At 39.7% G+C, this 21,973-nt stretch overlaps 1 protein-coding gene across 2 annotated transcripts in view; it reads left to right on the top strand.

Annotated features, from left to right (window-relative positions):
• Positions 1-21,973, top strand: part of CPNE4 (copine 4) — a 505,143-nt gene that overhangs the window by 52,405 nt on the left and 430,765 nt on the right. Inside the window, exon 1 of one of the 2 annotated variants that reach the window (XM_050777962.1) lies at positions 18,522-18,676. The exons of the other annotated variant lie outside the window; for it this stretch is intronic. The gene's annotated coding sequence lies outside the window, so the exon portion shown is untranslated. Of the gene's footprint in view, positions 1-18,521; positions 18,677-21,973 lie in introns of those variants that run through there. 2 annotated transcript variants of the gene reach the window in all.

Genomic DNA, 21,973 nt, shown 5'->3' with positions numbered 1-21,973 from the left:
AACATGTACTTTCTTATGTGTAAATAAAAAAATTCATGCAAGTAAATAACAATAGTATACCACCAATGACTCTGGCAATAAAACAAATAATAAAGTAAAAGTTATGACCTTCCATTAACCATAAACACTAATCCTGGTAAAGGGGATGAGAAGTTGTTTATAATAATTCAGCACATAATAACTGTATTTGAGAAACCAATTACTGCTTTTATATGGCTTCAGTTTCTCAGTCTAGCACTTCATTTTTGCAATAAAGGACCTGAATACATTTGCATCCAGAGCACAAAAGGTGTGCAATGAATAACTGCAGATTAATTGGGGTCTTAAGAATTCTGATATCTTCATTAACTTATCTCATGACAAATGTATTTATATCTTTGCAACTGTTTTTACTAAATTACATACATAAATTTTTTAACTAGTTTAAAATGGCTCATCTGTTAAGAGATCTGAATGGATAAAGTTTTAGTAGTAAGACAATTTATCTTGATAAATGAAGTCAAGCAATGTAGATGTAGCAAGGTTCCAGAGCTTTCAGTGATCATACAGTGGACCTTTAAAGAACCATATAAAGAAGAGGTTCAATCATCATGGTGGACGGGAGGCAGGACTAGATTGCAGCTCTGGACAGAGCAGTGTGTGGGGGCTCATATTGTGAGTTTTAGCTCCAAATTGACTGCAAGAACAAACCAGCAATCCCCAGAGGACCCACAGACCCTCTGAAGGAAGGGGTCTGCTCCTGCAGGACCCGACAGACACCCCCAAAACTGTGAGTGCTCCAACCACGGAAGTGGAAAAGGGAGACCTTCCTCTCCCAAACACACACTCTCACTGGAGAAGCTGAAGGTTTGTTTGTGGGAGACGTTTCCGACTTTACTTGGAGCTGAGTCAATTTGGAGAGCCGAGCAAAATACAGGGGTAGAGGAAGCAGCAGAAAGACCCTGGGAGCTTGCTGGGTCTCCTAGCAGGCTACTCCTGCCTGGCACCACAGTGATCCAACGGGAGATGAGCACCAGGTATAACTACACAGGGAGAAGCATATCTATAGTTGGACTTTGTAACAATTTGAACTGGATGAGAAGCCTCTGGCCAGAACTCAGGGGAGAGCACAAATCTGGTGTGCAGGCTCCACAGGCAGGGGAAGAACCAAGCCCTTTGGAGTGAGACCAGCTCTTCGGTTTATGTGGGAGCTGGGTGAAGCCTGTGACTGCCAGCTTTCCCCCACTTCCCTTAGAACCTGCGTGACTCAGAAGAGGCGGCCATAATCCTCCTACGTACACAACTCCAGTGACCTGGGAATCTCACCCCCATTCCCCACAGTAGCTGCAGCTGCAGCGGCAGCAAGACCTGCCCAAGGAGAGTCTGAGCTCAAACACGCTTAGCCCCACCCCCACCTGATGGTCTTTCCCTACCCACCCTGGTAGCAGAAGACGAAGGGCATATATAATCTTGGGAGTTCTAGGGCCCCACCCACCACTGGTTCCTCCCCATTCTAGCACAGCTGATGTTCTCTGAAAAGTGCCACCTCCTGGCAGGAGGCCAATCAGCACAAAAAAGCATTGAACCACCAAACCTAAGAACCCTCACAGAGTCCATTGCACCCCCTGCCACCTCCACTGGAACAGGCACTGGTATCCACCAGTGAGAGACCCATAGGCAGTTCACATCACAGAACTCTGTTCAGACAACCCCCAGTACCAGCTCAGAATTGGGGAGACTTGCTGGGTGGCTAGACCCACAAGAGAGACAATAATCGCTGCAGTTCGGCTCACAGGAAGCTACATCCATAGGAAAAGGGGGAGAGTATGACATCAAGGGAACATCATATGGGACAAAAGAATCTGAAGAACAGCCTTCAGCCCTAGACCTTCCCTCTGACAGAGCATACCCAAATGAGAAGGAACCAGAAAACCATGGTAATATGACAAAACAAGGCTCATCAACACCCTCAAAAATCACACTAGTTCACCAGCAATGGAACCAAACCAAGAAGAAGTCCCTGATTTACCTCAAAAAGAATTCAGGAGGTTAGTTATTAAGCTGATCAGGGAGGGACCAGACAGGTGAAGCTCAAAGCAAGGAAATCCAAAAAATGATACAAGAAGTGAAGGGAGAAATATTCAAGGAAATAGATAGGTTAAAGAAAAAACAATAAAAAATTCAGAAACGTTGAGCACACTTTTAGAAATGTGAAATGCTCTGGAAAGTCTCAGCAATAGAATTGAACAAGTAGAAGAAAAAAAAAATTAGAGCTCAAAGACAAGGTCTTCAAATTAACCCAATCCAACAAAGAAAAAGAAAAAAGAATAAGAAAATATGAACAAAACCTCCAAGAAGTCTGGGATTCTGTTAAACAACCAAACCTAAGAATAATTGGTGTTCCTGAGGAAGAAGAGAAATCTAAAAGCTTGGAAAACATATTTGGGGGAACAATCAAAGAAAGCTTCCCTGGCCTTGCTAGAGACCTAGACATCCAAATATAAGAAGCACAAAGAACACCTGGGAAATTCATCCAAAAAATATATTCACCTAGGCACATTGTCATCAGGTTATCCAAAGTTAAGATGAAGGAAAGAATCTTAAGAGCTGTGAGAGAGAAGTACCAGGTAACATATAAAGGAAAACCTTTCAGATTGACAGCAAATTTCTCAGCAGAAACTGTACAAGCTGAAAGGGATTAGGGCCCTATCTTCTGCCTCCTCAAACAAAACAATTATCAGCCAAGGATTTTGTATCCAGCAAAACTAAGCATCATATATGAAGGAAAGATACAGTCTTTTTCAGACAAACAAATGCTGAAAGAATTTGCCATTACCAAGCCACCCCTACAAGAACTGCTAAAAGAGCTCTAAATCTTAAAACAAATCCTGGAAACACATCAAAACAGAATACCTTTAAAGCATAAATCACACAGGACCTATAAAACAAAAATACAAGTTAAAAAGGAAAAAAAAAAACTTAAAGTACACGGGCAACAAACAGCATGATGAATGCGATGGTACCTCACACTTCAATACTAACATTAAATGTAAATGGCCTAAATGCTCCACTTAAAAGATTCAGAGCTGCAGAATGGATAAAAAGTCACAAACCAACCATCTGCTGCCGTCAGGAGACTCACCTAACATATAAGGACTCACATAAGCTTAAAGTAAAGGGGTGGAAAAAGGCATTTCATGTAAATAGACACCAAAAGTGAGCAGGAATAGCTATTCTTATATCAGACAAAATGAACTTTAAAGCAACAGCAATTAAAAGAGACAAAGGGGGCATTATATAATGGTAAAAGCCTTGTTCAACAGGAAAATATCACAATCCTAAACAGATATGCACCTAACACTAGAGCACCCACACTTAGAAAACAATTACTAATAAACCTAGGAAATGAGATAGCAAGACACTAATAGTGGGAAACTTCAAGACTCCACTGACAGCATTAGTCAGGTCATCAAGACAGAAAGTCAAGAAACAATGGATTTAAACTATACCCTGGAACAAATGGACTTAATAGATATATACAGAACATTTCATCCAATGACTGCAGAATACACTTTCTATTCAACAGTGAGTAGAACTATCTCTAAGATAGACCATATGAAATGTCATAAAACGATCCTCAATAAATTAAAAAAATTGAAATTATATCAAGCACTCTTTCAGACCACAGTGGAATAAAACTAGAAATCAACTCCAAAAGGAACCTTCAAAACCATGCAAATCCATGGAAATTAAATAACCTGCTCCTGAATGAGCATTGGGTCAAAAACAAATCAAGATTAAAACTAAAAAATTCTTCAAACTGAACAAAAATAATGACACAACCTATAAAAACCTCTGGGATACAGCAAAGGCAGTACTAAGAGGAAAGTTCATAGCCCTAAAGGCCTACATCAAAAAGAATTAAAGAGCACAAACTGACACTGTAAAGTCACACCTCAAGGAGCTAGAAAAACAAGAACAAACCAAACCCAAACCCAGCAGAAGAAAGAAAATAACCAAGATCAGAGCAGAACTAAATGAAATTGAAACAAACAAACAAAAAAAACAGAAGATAAATGAAACAAAAAGCTGGTTCTTTAAAAAGAGTTATAAAATTGATAGACCATTGGCAAGATTAACCAAGAAAAGAGGAGGGTGGATAAAGAAAGTGTGGCGCATATATATTCCATATATGGAATATGTATGAATATATAGAATATATATGGAATATATATGAATATATATAGAATATATATGGAATACTATATATGGAATACTATGCAGCCATAAAAAGGAATGAATTAACAGCATTTGCAGTGACCTGGATGAGATTAAAGACTATTATTCTAAGTGAAGTAACTCAGGAATGGAAACCAAACATCATATGTTCTCACTGATATGTGGGAGCTAAGCTATGAGAATGCAAAGGCATAAGAATGACACAATGGACTTTGGGGACTTGAGGGGAAGAGTGGGAAGAGGATGAGGGATAAAAGACTACAAATATGGTACAGTGTATACTGCTTGGGTGATGGGTCCGCCAAAATCTCACAAATCACTAAAAAACTTATGTAGCCAGATACCACCTGTACCCCAATAACTTATGGAAAAATACTTTAAATAAACATCTTTAATGATGTAGGAAAATTAAAAAAAAAAGAACTGCATAGAGGAGATGCTTGAAACTGAATAGCATAGCAGTGGTTTCTATTGTATGTGTTTGTGTTTGGGGGTGTGTGTATGTGCGTATGTGTGTGTTTGCATGGTATGGGAGGTGGCTAGAGAGTTTGTTTTTTGGGTGATTGTCAAATGTAAATTCACTGAATTTTAAGCATAGGATGCAACTTTAGTTGTAGGCCCTAATTGAGGTGTGAGTGTCTCTTATCCTGTGCTACTTTTCACAGCCCTGAAAGGAGAAGGTGCTGTCATAGCTAATTATTACTGTATATTGTTTATTACTGTGACAACAAAATGGTGTCTTACTTGGACTAATCATTAACTATGTGGTAAAGATTTCTTCTAAGTAACTTGGTCCACTTATGAAACAATTTACGTGCAACTTTGGAGCCCTCTCACTATGCTTCCTTTACCCTTTAACTCCAAGATGCTCGAATATTGTTGCTCAGAAGAATTAGTTAATATTTGATTTTCATCTTTACAGAGACTCTTGGGATAAAGAATGAGGAAGTTTTACTTAAAATGGGTTTATTAAGAATGATAATGTGGCTGGACTCAGTGGCTCATGCCTGTAATCCCAGCACTTTGGGAGGCTGAGGCAGGCAGATCACGAGGTCAGGAGTTTGAGACAAGCCTGACCAACATGATGAAATCCCATCTCTACTAAAAATACAAAAATTAGCTGGACATGGTTGTGTGTACCTGTAGTCCCAGGAGGCTGAGGCAGGAGAATCACTTGAACCTGGAAGGTGGAGGTTGCAGTGAGCTGAGATCTTGCCACTCCACTCCAGCCTGGGCGACACAGCAAGACTCTGTCTCACACACACACACACAAAAAAAAAAAAAAAAAGAAAGAGAGAATGGTAATGTTTTCCTTTATCACCTATTAATTTTTTTTAGTGTTTGGTGTTTTTAGTGTTAACTGTTTATCCCTTTCAGATATGTAAAAGACAATTGCCAAATCCTTTGCAGATGTTATATAACCAGGTCATTTCCTTTGGCTTTAACTCAGAAGTAATTTCCTTGATCTTTTTTTATGATTTATCTCCCTGAGCTTCCCTTAATTGCTTTTCCTCTTGGGTGTTGATGCTAGATATAATTTTCTGACATACACCTCAGGAGGAGACTTGTTTTCTCTCTTTCCTTCTATTCTCCTCCTCTTCTACTTTTTAAAATATTCACTCTCTTTAAAATAATAAAAACCAAAACCTTTTTCTTCTAGAGAGTCTCAGACCCAAATTGCCACGTAGTGGTCTCATAAAGGGAAAATAACTTTGGTGAACTTTATCAAAGTTTTTGTTGCTGTTGTGGTTTCATTTGTTTGTTTGTTTTTATATGAGGCAAACATTTTTTTTTTAACTGGAAAAGTAAGCCATGGTCTTAGTATTAAAAAAAATTAAACCCTACAAAAGTAAGTCTCCCTCCTAGCCTAGGTTTCTGACCCTAGCCTTCTTCCCCATATATAACCACAAATACCACTGTGACCCTTCTAGAAACATTTTAAGGTAGAATGTTTTACAGGAGGTTGGGGGAGGGAGAAAAGAATGAGAGAGCATTCTTTAAAAACAACAACAACAATAGTGACAGATTATTAAGTTTTTTTAAAAAAAGTCTTGGAGTTTTTTTTTTCAAATATCAACATCCATAAATCTACTTTAATCTTTGTCACAACTGCATAATATGGATATGTTATCTATTTTACCTGCACTGTATCAGAGGACATTTAAATTATTTAATTTATTATTTATTATGTTTATTTCACTGTTAGAAGCCATGATGTGATGGTCATCCTTATTTGCATGTCATTTCCTCATAACTTGATACATTTGTTGGATAAGTTCTGTGTACACTAGGCATACATATCCATGCATGCATATATATGTTTATGATTTGAATACACAAACAGAAGTACTAGGAGCTTCAGCCTATACTCTGATTTCCCTACCTTACAAAGTCCCTTAGGATAGCAACTGGTACAAAATTACCTCATTCTTTTCAGGGTCGCCTTTCATTTCCCTCCATAGGTATAAATGTCAGGGTGTTTATTTCTGCAGTGTAGACATTCAGGGCCTGCAGAAGCAGTATGAGTAGATTTCCCTGGATATGAGGTAATCTATGCTGAAGAAGTTGGAGCCAGCCGCACCCAGGGCTTGTCATAGTTTTGGATTGTTTGCATAGAAGCCTAGGCTGGTAGCAATGGGAGAAGCCTCGGGTAAATGAATCCAACCCTCCCCATTCCCAAAGTAGAAGGACTAGGCAGCTAGGAGAAGTCATTCTCATGCCCAGGTAACTCACTCAAGTTGCCAACTAGGGTTTTTCTATCACACCATGAAAACCTGTGCTTTTGTCCTATATTTTCCTGGAGGCTGACTTTCCTATTGCGTCCTATTTCTCCTCATGACTTTGACAGAGTTCTCTTAACTTGCAGGCTTAGTGTTGAAAGGGACATTTAAAGGCCCCAGAACCTAGTTAAAATTTAACAGGCAGTTCTCTCTTGCAGGATAGGTTTTGCCAGCTCTTCTGAGGCTGCAATCTCAATTTGATGATGGTTTTAAAGCCATTGTTAAAAATGAATCATACAAATTTTGAAAAAATTTGATGGTTCTCTGTCTTTACCTCTTTCTTTATTCACTTACTTGATTTTTGAGACAGGGTCTGGCTTCGTCACCCAGGCTGGAGTGCAGGGGAGCAATCTCAGCTCATGGGAACCTCCACCTCTCAGGCTCAAGTCATCCTCCCACCTCAGCTTCCCAAGTAGCTGGGACTACAGGCATGCACCACCATGTCAGGCTAATTTTTGTACTGTTTGTAGAGGCAGGGTTTTGCCATGTTGCCCAGGCTGGTCTCGAACTCCTGAGCTCAAGCAATCCACCTGCCTTAGCCTCCCAAAGTGCTAGGATTACATAAGTGAGCCACTGGGCCCAGCCTCTCTCTTTTTCTTTAATCCCTTTTCCAACAGTCTGAGGCGGCAAGAGAAACAATGGGCAGATAGGCTTGACCCTGTTGACAGAGTATGGGAGGTGGGGAGAAGCAAGAAGAGACTTTTCTGTTAATGAATCAGATCACATTTGAGTTGGCCCTTTTCTCATTACAGGCAGAGAAGGTAGATGTTGCTTGGTATCTTTTCTCAGCTGAATCTACTTCCAGACAAGCAGGTCGTCTGTCAGAGTCATTTAAGCTGAGTGTGCTATGACAAGGAGAGCTGGGAAGTCAGTACATATGTGCATGCATGTATTAGGTGTGCTCATTGTATGTATATGCATGTGCATTCACTGTATATGCATATATACATATATGCACATATGTGTGTATAGATGCAGGCATATGCACATGACACATCTGCAAACACATATGTGCACAAGAAATTTTACAATTACCGTTGTGAAGGAAAATAGAAATTAAGGACTTTCATTAACCTCTTCCAGGGAGAAAAAAAGAAACTAATGTATTAAGACCTGAGAATAGAAAGTTCTGACAAAAGCAAGAGTGTTTCCCTTTTTAGAATGAAAAGTCTTTGGTAGGATAGATTCTGTCCAAATACCTCCTTTCTACCACAAACAGGATTTGAATGACAGCCCTTCCCTTGTAAATTTACATGGGGGCATCTCTATTGACTCTGGTTGCCATGGTGATTCAAAGAAACTGGTCTGGGACTGCAGTTTGGGATAGCATATTTCAAATAGGGTAAGGAGCCCAGGAATGCAGATTTTGTGGCTTGACAATCTGTGCTGAATTCTTAGGGTAAAAAATAACGTTACGCTTGGCAAACCAATTATGTTTTTGACAAGATAAATGCTTTTGACGTTATTCCTATTCATCCTGGGTAATAGTTAAGTAGATAAACAAATTAAATTGACCTTAGAGATAAAAATTCATGCCCATTCTTCCACTGCTATAACTGTTCAAAACATTCTTTCTAAATTTCTTTGGAATGAATACATTTTGATGTGGGAGAAGCCATTCGGTATAGTGAGTTGAAAGCACTAATACTGGTATCAAATTGCCTGGGTTTGAATAACAGCTCTGCCACCAGCTCTGTTGGGAGACCTTGAAAAAATTACTTAACCTTTTTGATTCTCAGCTTCTTTGTTTGCCAATGGTGATGATATAGTATCTATCATTAAAAAATGTGCTGAAGAATAAGTTAATTAATATATGTAAGGCACTTAGAATCATGCCTGATCCATACCAGAGGCTATATAAATATCAGATATCATCATCATCACATATTTCTATTATTAGTAGTAGTACATTGATTCTTCTTGGGAACAAATTGACAATTTTTTTTTTGCACCTTACATAGATGGACTCTGGGGAGAAGAAACAGTCCATAGAACAGAGGCTTGCTAGAACTTTGAAATGACAGGAATTCTTTCAAGATCTCCTAAAAATCTTCTTGAACACAGCTGAAAATCTCCAGCCTTTCTTTTCTTCTTTTAAACTCAGGTTTCGTTATCTTTTAAGACGGCTATGATACCACAAATTGGTTGTACAAAATGACTTTTTTCCAAGTCACCACATACACTGTGAGTTTATGCTAAATAACACTCTGCTGTTACAACCAGTTGGGATTTTTAGGGCCAAAAGGGTGAGTTAGGGGGTGTATGTACATTGATGAAATAAAAGGTGAGACTTAAGCTAGTTGTAGACCTTTCTATGCTCCAATTCTTTTTAAAAAAATACATGAGACAGCTGGGATTTCAGAGAAAGATTAGGAGTAAAACCCATTGTATTAGTGCTTTGTTGCCAGGCTTTGAGATTTGTGATTTCAGAATGGTAGATCGGAGATAAGCTCATTGGGAACATCTGATCCAGCCCTCCCATTTATGGAGGAGGAAACAGAACCCTAGAAACATGAGTAGCTTGCCCGAGGTCAGCTAGGGAGGGAAGAACAAATGCAGGATGAGAGTCCAGATCACTTCAGAACCACTTTAAAAATAGAGCCATTTAGTGCTCTGTACCATTTGGCCTTCTTCCTTTGTGTCTTCAACTAGGTCCTGTTGTGAGCTGTAGGAATGGGTTTTTCAGCCCCTTGACACTGTTGAATGGTTCTTCTCAGATGTGAGGGGCATCCTTGTACCATGAGAGCAGCAGCTTTTGGAATTCCAACAGGAAAGACCAGAATTCCGTGTTCCCAGTAATGCCATCTGTTTATTTGAAAGGGGACAAAAGATTACTGGGGATTGGCATTTGTTCTATCTCTCTGCACTTTACCTCATACAAAGAAACTCTGCTTGTAAGTGCTATGATGAGGCTCCAAGTTGGTTAGCATAACTTGAGGAATTCATCAGGCAGAGAACTATAGACTTGCAGTCATAAGGAAGTATATACTTGTTGCTGCCAGTAAGACCTTTGTGTGCCAAGGAAGTGTGGATGTGTAACCCTTAGTATTTTCATTGGCTTCAATGTCTCTGAGAGAATAGCATTTACTGTCTTCTAAGAGTACAGGCATTTCTTTTTGTTGATTTTTCTTTTTTCTTCCTTTCTCTCTAGAGGATAGGAAGATAAGAATTTTCATAATCCTAATCCTGACACTCAGTTGCCATGAACATTTTCTTCTCTTAAATGTATTTCCTTTGCCATTATCTTATTTACCCATTCATCCAACAGTTCTTTCTATAAACGTTCATCAAACAACTACCAAGTGCCAGACACTGAACTAAATGCAAGAGAAACAAAGGCAAATCGTATGTAAGTCTGAAGGGATAAGGGGAGAGGGAAATTATTGGGACTAGAGAAAATAGCTGTCATTCTAGAGGGGCTTGCCTGCCTGGGGCTGTGGCCTTAGCTCAGCTAGAGGAATGGTATCAACTACAATGACTTGGAAGCTGGAGGGCAATGGTCTTGCTCACTCTCCTCTTGGTCTTTACTACCCTGCCAGTGTCCCCCATTGACTACCTCCAGCTGGAAACCTAAGGGCAAGGGATCCACTGAGGCAGCCCTTAGAGGCCAGACTTCCAGGGAATATAGCAAAGGTAGAGAGTGCAACTGCAGGGACAAGAAAAATATTAAGCACAGTAATGTTTTGTAAATGAGTTCAGATAACCGTCTGGGGCAAAAAGGAGGCATTTAAACTTGTAAAGGAATTACTTTTTGCTTGCCAAATTTTAATGTAGTGACTGGAGATTTTGGACCTAATGATATCTTAGGGAATCAGAGAAGCATTCAAGAGGTTGTGGTTCTATGGTATAATAAAGATAGTTGCAAATGTTTGCTGGCACTCTCATTGAGACATGGAATTACTGTTCCTTCCATGTGTGCTGGATGCCTTTTACTGGTCTTCTTTGACCAGTAAAATTCAGGAGAAGTGATGTTTTAGAACTTACAAGGCTAGGTCATAAGAAGTCTTGCATATTATGCCTTAGAACATTCTCTCTGGGAACTTTAACACTTGACCCACCCTATAAGAAATCTAACTACCCTGAGTCTACCGTGTCAGCACTCCAGTTAACAGACCCAGCTGAGCTCTGCCTCCCAGATGTTGCCCCCAAGGTGTCAGACATGTGAGTTTAACCATCTTGGACTCTCTAGACCTTTCTAGCTGCCAGATGAATACCACTGAGTGACCTCATCTATGCCACATGGAACAGAAGAATCATCTAGCAGATGATCTAGTGATTTGAGAATTGATCCTTCCCAAATTCCTGACCTACAAAAATTATGAGATAAAATTAAATGGTTTTTGTTTTAACTCACTAAGTTTTGGGGCAGTTTGTTAGGCAGCAACAGATAATTGGGAAATGCTGCTACCCTCTCAAATTGATGATCCATTCATTCTGTATCTACATTAATAATGGGAAGTAACAACAACCCTCCACTAACCCCTACACATACATATACTCACAATACAACTTTAACCTTCCATTTCTATGATAAGTGATCTAGCTAGATCATGGAATCTAATGTGAAGCTGTTTAACTCTGGAAGTATTTTGATATGTGGAAGTTGAAAAAGTGATAAAAAGCAGTAGCTCCAGAGGACCTAGAAAGTGCAGCATAAGGAAAGATTATAAACCCCATCCCCTTAAGTTGCCTTTAAATAAAATTTCATTAAAAAACCGTATAAATTATATGCTTCTTGCCCAAATGCCCCATCAAGGAAACAAATGTACTCATATCAGGGCAAACTTTGAGATTAGACCAATTTCTAAGAAAAAAAATGCAACAGGGAAATGTGCAGCTAATGAGACTTAATGGGGAAAAAGAGCTAATATTTATTAAGCACAGTATTGAGCATACACTAGATTATATTACTGTAACAAATAAGCTCCAAATCTCAGTGACTTATATAAGGAAAGCTCATGTCTTGCTTTGGCTGACAAGTTAGGTTGGTATCTGTGTGGGAGTTGGTGTGTCTCCACTCACTGAAGTTATGCAGAGACACAGATAAGTGAGGCTTCATCTCAACATGTGATTCCACTATCTCTAGAGCATTGGAAAACGGAAATGGCAACTCATATACTGATTCTCAAAGTAAAACAGATGACTTGCTTTTCCATTTCACTGGCTAAAGCAAGTCATATGGTTCTATACCCAATTTTCAGAGGGTAGGGAAGTTTGACTGGAAGAGGACAGACCTGGAAATCCTTGGTGAACAGCACCAATTATGAACACAAGCATCTGTTATAGAGTAGGCCCTTTACTAGGCATGTCTCACTGAATTCTGACAAAATCCATTATATAGGCAGAAAACAGACCTACAGAGATCAAGCAACTTGTCTATGGTTACACAGCCGATAATTGAAGAGGAGGGTTTGGAACTGAAGTCCTTAGGTCTGATTTCAAAGTGCATGCTTTTGTTTTGCTTTGTTTTATTTGACATGATGCTCACCAAGCATATGCATGTCATTTCGGAACTAGAGAGGACAAAATGAAGTGAAGAGAAGTTAATAATTATGTTTGTATTTGGAGTCACTTTAATCTATAAATAAAGCACCTGCTGCCCCTTAGACCTGTGCTCTGAAGTGCACCAAGATGGTTGGTCAGTTACCGAGTCTCCCCTGTGTTCAGAGCACTGTTCTTAGTGAGAAGAAAAAAAAAAATCAGAAAACAGCCTCAAGTGTCCTTTAGAGTTTATTATATGCTAAAAATTAAGAGACAAATATCCTTTACAAAAGGCTGATGTACACTTAAAGAGCCTACTTACAGACTAATACATGCTGTATCTCTTAAGCTTGAATGAGGTGTTTTATTAGGTTGGTGCAAAAGTAATTGCAGTTTTTGCCATTACTTTTTTTTAAAATACTTTAAGTTCTGTGATACATGTGCAGAATGTGCTGGTTTGTTACACAGGTATACATTTGCCATGGTGGTTTGCTGCACCCATCAACCCGTCAGCTGGGTTTTAAGCCCTGCATGCATTAGGTATTTGTCCTAATGCTCTCCCTCCCCTTGCCCCCAACCCCCTGACAGGCCCTGGTGTGTGATGTTCCCCTCCCTGTGTCCACGTGTTCTCATTGTTCAACTCCCACTCATGAGTGAGAACCTGCAGTGTTCGGTCTCCTGTTCCTGTGTTAGTTTGCTGAGAATCATGGTTTCTAGCTTCTTCCATGTCCCTGCAAAGGATATGAACCCATACTTTTTAATGGCAGCATAGTATTCCATGGTGTGTATGTGCCACATTTTCTTTATCCAGTCTGTCATTGATGGGCATTTGGTTTGGCTCCAAGTATTTGCTATTGTGAATAGTGCCACAATAAATATATGTGTGCATGTTCTTTACAGTAGAATGATTTATAATCATTTGGGTATATACCCAGTAATGAGATTGCTGGGTGAAATGCTATTTCTGGTTCTAGATCCTTGAGGAATTGCCACACTGTCTTCCACAATGGTTGAACTAATTTACACTCCCATCAACAGTGTAAAAAAGTGTTTCTATTTCTCTACATCCTCTCCAGCAAATGTTGTTTCCTGACTTTTTAATGATTGCCGTTCTAACTGGCATGAGATGGTATCTCATTGTGGTTTTGATTTGCATTTCTCTAATGACCAGTGATGATGAGCTTTTTTTCATATGTTTGTTTGCTGCATAAATGTCTTCTTTTAAAGAAGTGTCTGTTCATATCCTTTGTCCACTTTTGCTGGGGTTGTTTCTTTCTTGTAAATTTGTTTAAGTTCCTTGTAGATTCTGGATATTAGACCTTTGTCAGATGGATAGATTGCAAAAATTTTCTCTCATTCTGTAGGTTGCTTGTTCACTGTGATGATAGTTTCTTTTGCTGTGCAGAAGTTCTTTAGTTTAGTTAGATCCCTTTTGTCAATTTTGGCCTTTGTTGCAATGCTTTTGGTATTTTAGTCATGAAGTCTTTGCCCATGCCTATGTCTTGAATGGTATTGCCTAGCATATCTTCTAGGGTTTTTATGGTTTTAGGTTTTATATTTAAGTCATTAATCCATCTTGAGTTTATTTTTGTATAAGGTGAAAGGAAGGGATCCAGTTTCAGTTTTCTGCATATGGCTAGCCAGTTTTCCCAACACCATTTATTAAATAGGGAATCCTTTGCCCATTGCTTGTTTTTGTCAGATTTGTCAAATATCAGATGGTTGTAGATGTGTGGTGTTATTTCTGAGGCCTCTGTTCTGTTCCATTGGTCTATATATGTGTTTTGGTACCATTACCATTGCTGTTTTGGTTACTGTACACTTGTAGTATAGCTTGAAGTCAGGTAACGTGATGCCTCCAGATCTGTTCTTTTTGCTTAGGATTGTCTTGGCTATACAAGCTCTTTTTTGGTTCCATATGAAATTTTAAAGTAGTTTTTTTCTACTTATGTGAAGAAAGTCAATGGTAGCTTGACAGGAATAGCATTGAATCTATAAATTACTTTGGGCAATATGGCCATTTTCACGATATTGATTTTTCCTGTCTATGAGCATGGAATATTTTTTCCATTTGTTTGTGTCTTCTCTTATTTCCTTGAGCAGTGGTTTGCAGTTCTCCTTGAAGAGGTCCTTCACATCTCTTGTAAATTGTATTCCTAGGTATTTTATTTTATTTGTAGCAATTGTGAATGGGAGTTCACCATGATTTGGCTCTGTGTTTGTCTATTATTGGTGTATAGGAATGCTTATGACTTTTGCACACTGATTTTGTATCCTGAGACTCTGCTGAACTTGCTTATCAGCTTTAGGAGTTTTTGGGCTGAGACGATGGGTTTTCTAAATATACAATCATGTCATCTGCAAACAACGACAATTTGACTTCCTTTCTTCCTATTTGAATACGTTTCTTTCTTTCTCTTGCCTGATTGCCTTGGCCAGAACTTCTAACACTATGTTGAAAAGGAGTGGTGAGAGAGGGCATCCTTGTCTTGTGCCGGTTTTCAAAGGGAATGCTTCCAGTTTTTGCCCATTCGGTATGATATTGGCTGTGGGTTTGTCATAAGTAGCTCTCGTTACTTTTAGATATGTTCCATCAATACCTAGTTTATTGAGTGTTTTTAGCATGAAAGGGTGTTGAATTTTATTGAAAGACTTTTCTGTATCTATTGAGATAATCATGTGGTTTTTGTCATTGGTTCTATTTATGTGATGGATTATGTTTATTGATTTGTGTATGTTGAACCAGCCTTGCATCCCAGGGATGAAGCTGACTTGATCGTGGTAGATAAGTTTTTTGATGTGCTTCTGGATTCAGCTTGCTAGCATTTTATTGAGGATTTTTGCATTGTTGTTCATCAGGGATACTGGCCTGAAATTTTCTTTGTTGTGTCTCTTCCAGGTTTTGGTATCAGAATGATGCTGGCCTCATAAAATGAGTTAGGGATGTGTCCTTTTTCTATTGTTTGGAATAGTTTCAGAAGGAATGGTGCCAGCTCTGCTTTGAACCTCTGGTAGGATCCAGCTGTGAATCTGTCTGGTCCTGGGCTTTTTTTGTTGTTGTTGTTTGGTAATCTATTAATTACTGCCTCAATTTCAGAACTTGTTATTGGTCTATTCTGGGATTCAACTTCTTCCTGGTTTAGTCTTGGGATGGTGTATGTGTCCAGTAATTTATCCATTTCTTCTAGATTTTCTAGTTTATCTGCATAGAGGTGTTTACAGTATTCTCTGATGATAGTTTGTATTTCTGTGGGATCAGTGGTGATATCCCCTTTATCATTTTTTATTGTGTCTATTTGATTCTTTTCTCTTTTTTCTTTATTAGTCTGGCTAGTAGTCTACTTATTTTGTTAATCTTTTCAAAAAACCAGCTCCTGGATTCATTGATTTTTTGAAGGGTTTTTTGTGTCTCTATCTCCTTCAGTTCTGCTCTGATCTTGGTTATTTGTCTTCTGCTAGCTTTTGAATTTGTTTGCTCTTGCCTCTCTAGTTCTTTTAGCTATGATGTTAGGGTGTTGACTTTAGATCTCTCCCACTTTCTGATGTGAGAATTTAGTGCGATAAATTTTCCTCTAAACACTGTTTTAGCTGTGCCCCAGAGATTCTGGTACATTGTGTCTTTGTTCTCATTGGTTTCAAAGAACTTATTTATTTCTGCCTTAATTTTGTTATTTACCCAGTAGTCATCCAGGAGCAGGTTGTTCAGTTTCCATGTAGTTGTATGGTTTTAAGTGAGTTTCTTAATCCTGAGTTCCAATTTGATTGCACTGTGGTCTGAGAGACTGTTATGATATCCATTCTTTTGCATTTGCTGAGGAGTGTTTTATTTCCAATTATGTGGTCAATTTTAGAATAAGTGCAATGTGGTGCTGAGAAGAATGTATATACTGTTGATTTGGGGTGGAGAGTTTTGTAGATGTCTATTAGGTCTGCTTGGTCCAGAGCTGAGTTCAAATCCTGAATATCCTTGTTAATTTTCTGTCTCATTGATCTGTCTATTAGTGACAGAGGGTGTTAAAGTCTCCCACTATTGTTTTGTGGGAGTCTAAGTCTCTTTATAGATCTCTAAGAACTTGCTTTATGAACCTGGGTGCTCCTGTATTGGGTGTATATATATTTAGGATACTTAGCTCTTCTTGTTGCATTGATCCTTTTGCCATTATGTAATGCCCTTCTTTGTCTTTTTTGATCTTTGTTGGTTTAAAGTCTGTTTTATCAGAGACTAGCATTGCAAACCCTGACTTTTTTTTGTTTTCCATTTGCTTAGTAAATATTCCTCCATCCTTTTATTTTGAGCCTGTGTGTGTCTTTGCATGTGAGATGGGTCTCCTGAATACAGCACACCAGTGGGTCTTGACTCTAACCAATTTTCCAGTCTGTGTCTTTTAACTGGGGCATTTAGCCCATTTACATTTAAGGTTAACATTGTTATGTGTGAATTTGATCTTGTCATCACAAAACTAGCTCGTTATTTTGCACATTAATTAATGCAGTTTCTTCATAGTGTTGTTAGTCTTTATATTTTGGAATGTTTTTGCAGTGGCTGGTACTGGTTTTTCTTTTCCATATTTAGTGCTTCCTTCAGGAGCTCTTGTAAGGCCTAGTGGTGACAAAATCCCTCAGCATTTGCTTGTCTGTAAAGGATTTTATTTCTCCTTTGTGTATGAAGCTTAGTTTGGCTAGATATGATTCTGGGTTGAACATTCTTTTCTTTAAGAATGTTGAATATTGGCCCCCACTCTCTTCTGGCTTGTAGGGTTTCTGCAGAGAGATCTGCTGTTAATCTGATGGGCTTCCCTTTATAGGTAGTCTGACCTTTCTCTCTGGCTGCACTTAACATTTTTTCCTTCATTTCAACCTTGGAGAATCTGATGATTATGTGCCTTGGGGTTGCTCTTTTTGACGAGTATCTTAGTGATGTTCTCTGTATTTCCTGAATTTGAATGTTGGCCTGTCTTGGTAGGTTGGGGATGTTCTGCTAGATAATATCCTGAAGTATGTTTTCCAACTTGGTTCCATTCTTCTTATCACTTTCAGATACACAAATCAATCATAGGTTTGGTCTTTTCACATAGTCATATATTTCTTGGAGGCTTTGTTTGTTCCTTTTCGTTCTTTTTTCTCTAATCTTGTCTTCACCTTTTATGTCATTAAGTTGATCTTCAATCTCTGATATCCTTTCTTCCACTTGATCCATTCAGCTATTGATGCTTGTGTATGCTTCACGAAGTTCTCCTGCTGTGTTTTTCAGCTCCATCAGGTCATTTATCTTCTTCTCTAAACTAGTCATTCATTCTAGTTATCAGTTCCTGTAACCTTTTATCAGGGTTCTTAGCTTCCTTAGATTGGGTTAGAATATGCCCCTTTAGCTCAGAGGAGTTTGTTATTACCCACCTTCTGAACCCTACTTCTGTCAATTTGTCACACTCATTCCTCATCCAGTTTTGTGTCCTTGCTGGAGAGGAGTTGTGATCATTTGGAGGAGATGAGGCATTCTGGTTTTTGGAATTTTCAGCATTTTTGCCCTGGTTTTTCCTCATCTTTGTGGATTTATCTACCTTTGATCTTTGATGCTGATGGCCTTTGTGTGGGGTTTTTGAGTGGGTGTCCTTTTTGTTGATGTTGATGTTATTGCTTTCTGTTTGTTAGTTTTCCTTCTAACAGGTCCCTCTACTGCAGGTCTGCTGGAGTTTGCTGGAGGCCCACTCCAGACCCTGTTTGCCTGGGTATTACCAGCGGAGGCTGCAGAGCAGCAAAGAGTGCTGCCTTCTCCTTCCCCTGGAAGCTTCATCCCAGAGGGGCACGCACCAGATACCAGCTAGCGCTCTCCTGTATGAAGTGCCTGTCGGCCCCTGTTAGGAGATATCTCCTAGTAAAGAGGCACGGGCATCAGGGACTCACTTGAGGAGGCAGTCTGTTCCTTAGCAGAGCTTTGCTTTGAGATTCTCCGCTCTCTTCAGAGCCAGCAGGCAGGAATATTTAAGTCTGCTGAAGCCACACCCACAGCCGCTCCTTCCCCCAGGTGCTCTGTCCCAGGGAGAAGGGAGTTTTATCTATAAGCCCGTGACTGGGGCTGCTGGCTTTCTTTCAGAGATGCCCTGCCCAGTGAAGAGGAATCTAGAGAGGCAGCCTGGCTACGCCCGCTTTGCTGCACTGCCGTGAGCTTCACCGAACTTCCGGGCAGCTTACTTAACACTGTGAGTGGAAAACCATCTACTCAAGCCTCGGTAATGGCGGATGCCCCTCCCCCCACCAAGCTCAAGAGTCCCGGCTCGACTTCAGACTGCTTTGCTGGCAGTGAGAATTTCAAGCCAGTGGTTCTCAGTTTGCTGGGATCTGTGGGAGTGGGACCCACTGAGTTAGACCACTTGACTCCCTGGCTTCAGCTCCTTTTCCAGGGGAGTGAACGGTTCTGTCTCGCTGGGGTTCCAGGTGCCACTGGGGTATGAAAAAAAAAAAAAAAAACTGCAGCTAGCTCAGTGTCTGCACAAACAGCTGCCTAGTTTTGTGCTTGAAACCCAGGGTCCTGGTGGTGTAGGCACATGAGGGAATTCCCTGGTCTGTGGGTTGTAAAAACCATGGGGGAAGCATACTATCTGGGCCGGACAGGACAGTCCCTCATGGCTCCCCTTTGGCTGAGGGAGGGAGACTCTCCAAGTTCCTTGCACTTCCCGGGTGAGGCAATGCCCTACCCTGCTTCTGCTCGCCCTCTGTGGGCTGCACCCACTGTCTAACCAGTCCCAGTGAGATGAACCGGGTACCTCAGTTAGAAATGCAGAAATCACCTGTCTTCGGCATTGGTCTCGCTGGGAGCTGCAGACTGGAACTGCTCCTATTTGGCCATCTTGCCAGGAGTCCAAAAACTTTGCCCTTACTTTTAATGAGAGAGGATTCTTTTTATATAGCAAATAACAAAATCTTGGAAGTTGTTCAGGTATAAATATTTATTATTCTAAGCAGGGTATAGAGCAATACAGAACATTTTCTTTTTTTTTTTTTTTAATCAGGGATTTTTTGAGAATCTGCTGAAAACCATTTTCTCTCCCAGGAAAGTGGATTTACCCACTGGATTTTTTTTTTTTTTTTAACAGTTTCTGGGGTTCCACAGATGCATTTCCACACTGGAAGCCCATCTATTTGTTTAGGATTCCATGGTTTAAATAAATATTCCATTATAAATGTTTCAGTTCTTATAACAGCACTTGCCACATATTAGGTGTTCTATAAATGTTGTTGAATGAATGAATGAATGAATGGAAAGGGGAGGAAGGAACATTTGAGATATAGTTCCAGTCTTCTCTAATCCTGTAAGGAGTCCAGTCTATGCTATCTGCTGTGATTCAGAAGGATGGTCTTTGTTTTGTTCCAGGGCGTCTGAGCACATTTTTTTTTTTGTTGTGGTGCATTGTATGTGAACTGGGCATTGAGAGAAGATCAAATACTGAATGAAAATAAAGTAATGGTCTGATTATAACTGTCAGATCTGGTGGTTAGACTGGTTCCTAAAACATAACCAATTCCAAGGGAAAAGAAAAGATGTCTCTTCATGGATCCTTGACTTAGCACCTGCTGAACAATAGGCACTTGTTAGGCATGAGGAAATAGATATTAGCTGTAATGGAAGCACGAGCAACTTGCTATGGGATCATAGAAAAAGGCAGGGCCCCGAGGAGTAAATAGGAGTTTGTCAGGTTAGAAGGGGAGTCTACTCAAAGGGGAACAACAAAGGCCTGGGCAATTGAATATGCGTGGAATTCTGAGCACTTCAAACAATCTAGTACTTTTTTAGGCACTCAAAAATGTTGGTTGGGTGAATGCATGAATGACCATTAAATGAGATGATCTAGATATGGCCAGCTGGGATGGGGATAAAGTTGAGAAACATTTTGGAAGTAGAAAGGATACAACTTGGTGATATGTATGCAGTGGCAGATCTGGATCTGAGTAGGGAAAAGGGAGAAGGGAGAGAGATGAATGGAAAATTAGTTTTAGGTATTCGGTGTGTGTGACTCTTGGTGATGTCACCTGTGTTGTCTCTATCCTTTCACCTGCTAGTCTGTCTTTAAGGCCATTTTTTGAGGATTGTAATGTGGGACCATGAGCCCCCTTCAATCCTGTGTGTTCTATCTTTAGTCCTCTAGGTGTGGATCTTAAGAGTCAGGAATAGACAACAGAGAGTACTTTTGGAGAAACACACCATGCTTGTTTGTAAGGGGGTGATATATTGAATGAACATTTCAGTGGCTATTTCTTTTCAACCATACATCCTGGCTGACCATTCAGGTCATGGCAAAGGCTGTAGCTTAGCATACTCACCCTGTGTGTGCCTCAACTCCCATCCCTGGGATTTATGATGATGCTTATTTGTTGAGCATTGCTTTTGATGAGCTCCAGGTGTTAGCACAGCAACACTGGGAGGGAACCAGAGTTACTGCTCTTTAACCAGTGATAAAACAGGCTCAGGGTGATTCAGTTACCTGCCTAGGGTTACAGAGGTGCTACTGAAACTCAATCCCTTAGGATATAAGAAGATTTAAATTCTAATACAGCACTTAAGGAAACATTTAAGGAAATGATTTCTTAAGGAAAAAAACTCTCATTCTTTGAGGGAGTTACTCTAAATAAAATTGTTTTCTGTTTCTTCTTCTTTTTAACTTTCTCTACAAAAGCATGTTCATGTGGAAGAAAATGCTCTGGATGAAGAACCAGGTGATCAGGAGTTTAGTCTTTGTTCTGCCTCTAACTACCTCTGTGGTCTTAGAGAAACCTTTGAACATTTCTGTAGCTCTTTTGCTCTTTTTCTTGTGATATCTCTCTGAGTTTGTGCCATTGTTATAGGACCAAGTTTGTATGCTTGCTGCATAGTAACAGATCAATTACACTGAGCCATCAGGGTTTACAGTGGAGAAGAAGTTTAATGATTGCAGATCACCAAGTGAGAAGATGGGAGAAGACCCTCCAAATCTATCTCCTTGAGGAGTTCTGGACTGGGGTTTTAAGGGGATTATGGAGGGTAAAAGGCTGAAAAATTGGGGTTGTTCATTGGTCAGGGTAAGTGGGATGAAATAATCAGGATGTGGAAACTGTATTATTTGAGAATCCAGCTCTCTGGGGAGTCCTTGACCAGCTGGCATCAGTTAGGTTTTTCAGATCAGCTGAGTCAGTAGTTTCATCAGCATGCAGAACCTGAGGGAATATCTCAAAGGGAAAAGCTAAACATTTTATAATGTTCAAGTTCTTATCTATAGAACAGTTAAGGGGAACTCTAATCTTGTAGCAGGTTCTATATGATTCTTGGACAATAGGCAAACAACTATGGGGAAGCAGGTCAGAGAGCAAGCGGACCTCATGACTAATGCTGAATGTACTGCAAGCTTGCTTTATTTTCAGTTCTCCCTCTCCCTTCTTCTCTGATTAACTTTATAAGGTTTATAGGGACAGTTTTACCATCTATCTCTAAAGTTTTGGTTAGCTATAATAACCTATATTCTTTG

The sequence above is a fragment of the Macaca thibetana genome, chromosome 2 (assembly GCF_024542745.1).
Source record: "Macaca thibetana thibetana isolate TM-01 chromosome 2, ASM2454274v1, whole genome shotgun sequence".
In the NCBI taxonomy this organism is placed as follows: domain Eukaryota; kingdom Metazoa; phylum Chordata; class Mammalia; order Primates; family Cercopithecidae; genus Macaca; species Macaca thibetana.
The sequence above is the reverse complement of the archived record's forward strand: the minus strand, read 5'-3'. Positions and strand labels throughout refer to the sequence as shown.